This window comes from Azolla caroliniana, unplaced genomic scaffold, assembly GCF_043228905.1.
Source record: "Azolla caroliniana isolate FFs.n. ecotype wild unplaced genomic scaffold, voAzoCaro1.0.p SCAF_21, whole genome shotgun sequence".
Lineage (NCBI taxonomy): Eukaryota > Viridiplantae > Streptophyta > Polypodiopsida > Salviniales > Salviniaceae > Azolla > Azolla caroliniana.
In genome coordinates, this window is record NW_028230456.1 from 3,000,269 (window position 1) to 3,004,637 (window position 4,369).

At 36.1% G+C, this 4,369-nt stretch overlaps 1 long non-coding RNA gene across 4 annotated transcripts; it reads right to left on the bottom strand.

Moving 5' to 3' along the window:
* Positions 1-1,078: 1,078 nt before the first annotated feature.
* On the bottom strand, positions 1,079-4,119 carry LOC147850332 (uncharacterized). 4 transcript variants are annotated; one of them, XR_015531687.1, is made up of 5 exons: positions 4,038-4,119; positions 3,516-3,628; positions 1,612-1,725; positions 1,252-1,336; positions 1,079-1,118 (listed from the first exon to the last, which is right to left on the bottom strand). It is a non-coding gene; the product is annotated as an uncharacterized LOC147850332 (long non-coding RNA). The 4 variants fall into 4 exon arrangements; XR_015531686.1 differs by having other exon boundaries at positions 1,079-1,121; XR_015531689.1 differs by having other exon boundaries at positions 1,247-1,336.
* Between the last annotated feature and the right edge of the window lie 250 nt (positions 4,120-4,369).

Below are 4,369 nucleotides of genomic sequence, written 5' to 3' on the forward strand. Positions count from 1 at the left end.
GACCTCTATACCGTAATGCTTGGCTTAAGTTTTACGTTGAATATGGAAAATAAAGGATGCTTTGTCATTGTAAATGTGGTGGTATATTGGATGCATGTAAAGTTGTCAAGGATTAGATGACCCAAAGGTGGTATCTAGATATGTTTAATATGAACATGATGAGGAAGATTGATTTGCTTTGAGCATATGCAAATTCATGGTATGTTTCAACTATTGAGGAAGTGCTCAATCAAGGATTCATGGCTAGCCATTGTCTTACACAAAACGGGTTGGGGAAGGATAATCACCGACTTTCCATCATTTTGTGTCTTGTAGCTGATATGCTTTTTAAAACTAATGGAAGGATATGTTTTCTATAATAAAAAAACTTATTCTCTATAGCGAAAACACACCCAACATGCCATGTGCTCTAGAAAAAGTCCATGTCTTCACATTAAACCCTTCTTCTAGAAAGATTGCTTGCTTTCCTATCATTTCCATGCTCTAACAAGTGCACATATTTACAACACATCATTGATGTTTGTATGGTAAAGATAATGTATCTACCACTCATTTACATGCTCTAGCAAACAATGTATTTACTTCACTACATACACTCATGCTCTAACCAATATTACAATGTTTCAAGAACACCTACATTGCCAAATTGTTTTCGCCACCTAATTTTTGAAGTCTCATTCCTTAAAATTTTCCTCATTAGATCTACCTCATCATTGATTGATTACTATCCACAATAGCATATTTGTTTATTCTTGAAAGTTGATAGTTTAGTTTCAAAGGTGTTTTTTGAACTGAAATTAGTTCTTTCTTTATGGTTTTGACTATAGATGATGGGGCTTCTATCATACGTTCATTGTTGACTGTGTTGTTTCAATTGCAAGTGTTTTTTGCACTTAAATTTGTTCATTAATCATGATTTATTGTTGGTTTCAACTGGGATCCACCATTATTATATTAATGCATATCATATTCAAAGTCCTTAAACAAAAAAATACTAAGAAGCCTCCAAATCTTGCTAACATTATTGTAAAGTCAAATAAAAAATTGGAACTGATCATGCCGTATGATATGATCAAATGAGTTCATCTCATCATGCCATAGTTATTGAGAACATCACCCTACTAGAGAACCAACGTCAATTAAGGATTAGTTAAGGATAATCAAACTTATATATAGAGAAAAATATATACAAGTCTAGAGATAAATTGATTAGCATGGTTATTTATGCTCAGCAAGAAGTAAAAACCTTACTGTTAACTCATGCACTTCCTTCAACCCGCATGGTTTGGCTAATTGAGGTTCAGACAACAACTAGAGAGCATATCGCAATCAACACCTAGCCACCATTTTTCACAAGGAAAAATAATTAAAAGGTTGATGATTCAGATACAGTTCTATGTTTGAAAAACATTATGCTACGTTTTATGTGTTGAAGCATATTTTGTGTGTGGCAGATAAGAGTTTGGATAGCTATGGTCTTTTATATCACTGTGAAACCCTAGGTGTATGTCAAGATATGCTGTACTACACAGTAAAACAATATTATAAATACCACCTATATGGAAAAAACAATATGGCCTTGGGCATATAAGTGATAAAAAGAGAACGTACAACTGACATGGTTGTCTCCGGATGCCATTACCTCAAAATACCCAAGTTTAGCCGTCCATTTCTATCAACATTTCTACCAATGTTTGGGTGGGAAGCTCCTCCCACAAATGTTACCTAATCAAATAATAGAACACAGTATAAGTAACTAACATCATTATGGCAATGGTTAAAATTGAAAATACAACTAGCAAAAAATCAATTGTCCCATCAAACTCAAAGAAGAAGCATCTCCTTATAGGAACTGATCTACAAACTCTCTGAGCTCGAGGTCCAAGCCCTCTGGTTTTACATTGATGAGATCTTGGGAATCGCTTCATTTGCCATTCCAAGTTTCCCATTGGGTTGACACCTATCCTATTTGTTGAGAAGAACAGATCCCTATCACCAAGTGTCAATGATCAGGGACTCAATTGAATAATCATCTGAAACCAATACCCACAACACTTGATCCACACACACGTTTCTCAATCTTCTTTGATTGGTGATGATTTTTTCCAACAACATCAATTTTCGTGGTGTCTACAATGAACCCCACATCAAGCCTGGAGATGAGAGGAAGACTGTGTTCCACACATAGTACGGGCAGCTGTTTACCACATTCACATATTTCAGGAATTCATGGAAAGTTCTTCATGAGAGATGCCTGGCAACACATTGAACTTCTCGCAGACTCAATAGAACCACAGTCACCATCTCGTTCTCCACTTTAGAGGATCACCATAAAAAGAGAATTCCTTAGCAGATGACAGCCGTAACTGGAACCCTGTTAAGTTCTACTCTGAGAAATTTACCCTTATAGAGGCCAACCATTCAATATATATGATAAGAAGTTGCCTAATATCATTTCCACCTTTGAGGAATGGCATTCTTACTTGGTGGAGGTGGTGACCGTAAAAACAGTACCCATCTCACCACTCCCTGTTCGCTGATGCATTGTCAAGATCTCTTATCAACTTTGAAATATTGTTACGGGCAGGGTCCTTGCAAGGTAAAAGTGAACATTCTTTCTCAGGGCAGAGTTCAACTTTAGTTGGGTTGTGGGGCCACAACCAAGAAGCTAAGACCCTTTTGAAGCTAGACAATATCAACCTAGTCGCCAGATACACACTCCAAATCAAGATACCCTCACAGCAACAGGCTCCAATCGCCGGCCAAAGAGATCAAATTCATATTTGATTCGACCAAAGTCTCAGGAAATTACGACTCAGACCAGTTCACATTTGAAGATGGGCTCCTCCGGAATATCCTGGTCCATGTCCAAGATGGTCCCATTTGCATCAAGATCTTATCTGAGGCCACATGGGAAAACTGGATTTCCCTAGTTTTTCGCAACTAAGATTTGTACATGGAAAAGTTACCTTTATATGTGACTACAATTATACCACCTAAGAGGATTTACCGTAACTAGATCCCCTCACTATCATAGGAGGGAAAGCATAGGTTTTTGCCACATTATTCTAATATACACACTACATTTACAAAAGAAGAAGAAGAAAGAGAACAGTCCATAGGGAAGGGAGTCAGTCAGGTATAAATGAAATATAATTGAACAAATTGGGATGCACTAATTGATAGGTATCCTGATCTCTATTACTAGCCATGACTTCACTGTGGATATCGACTCTTTAACATACATCTGTTTCAGAAATTCAAAATTCCTAATATTAAAAAATTTAAGGCTTTAAAACAATAACCAAAACCAGAAATATAACAATCGGTCACTATATAGATACATAAAATAAGAAACAAAGAAAAAAATGAAATGGACTAAACAATAAAAAATGATAATAACAATAATAACCACATGCAGATCATATAATAGAAACAAACAAGAAAAGCAATTGTCAATCAAACAAGCAAAGCAATGTAGCTCATCAAAATGTAACAAATAAAAATACAAGTACCTTAGGTGGTGCATCGGGATAATTACAAGGGAAACAAATGCGAAATAAGAACACTCGTTGAGCATGGCCAAATATAGCAGCTTCTCAACAGAACATATCTCCTTCATAAAGATCTGAGGAAATATATACATATATATAACCAAAAAGAAAAAGAAGTTACAAAAACAAAACGTACACACTCGCAGAAGAGAAAATGGTTTTTTTAGCCCAAACAAGACAATATAATAAACCAGAACAGAGAATAGGATAGAAAAACAGGGAGGAGAAAGAATGCTCTGCTCTTTTTCTTACAGAAGCCAAAAAAGGAAAGCGTACTAGGCAGAGAAAACAGAATCTCCCATTTTTTAAAAGCCTTGAGGACAAAATAACAACCCTGAAATTGAGCTTTTCGAGCAAAATTGAACTTTTGTGAATGCAAACAAGTACAGGAAAAGGAATCTAGAAAACTTGCTTTATTGAACAGGATGATGCACGAAAAAGAAAGAAATCCTTAATTTTGGTAGACGGGTCACAGCAACGTACCTACAGTAAAAGACGAGGCAACATTTGCCTGCACATTCGTGAGCTCCCGGTTGATTCTTTCGGAAGCCTCGGAGTTTGGGGGATCTGTGTCTGTGTCTGTGTCTGTAGCCCTGCTCAAAGCTCACAGGACAGAGAGACGGCGAGAGACAGAGGAAAGGAAGTAATGGTGTGTGGCCTAAACCATACGTGAATTCTCATTCGCGTATGGTAAATACCATACTTTTATATAAATGATTTATTATAAAGGTAATGTTTTTTCATAGGTAAGAAAGTTAAGGTAAAAAGTGTAAATAAAAACATAAGAATATTGTAAAGAAAAACATAAGAACGTA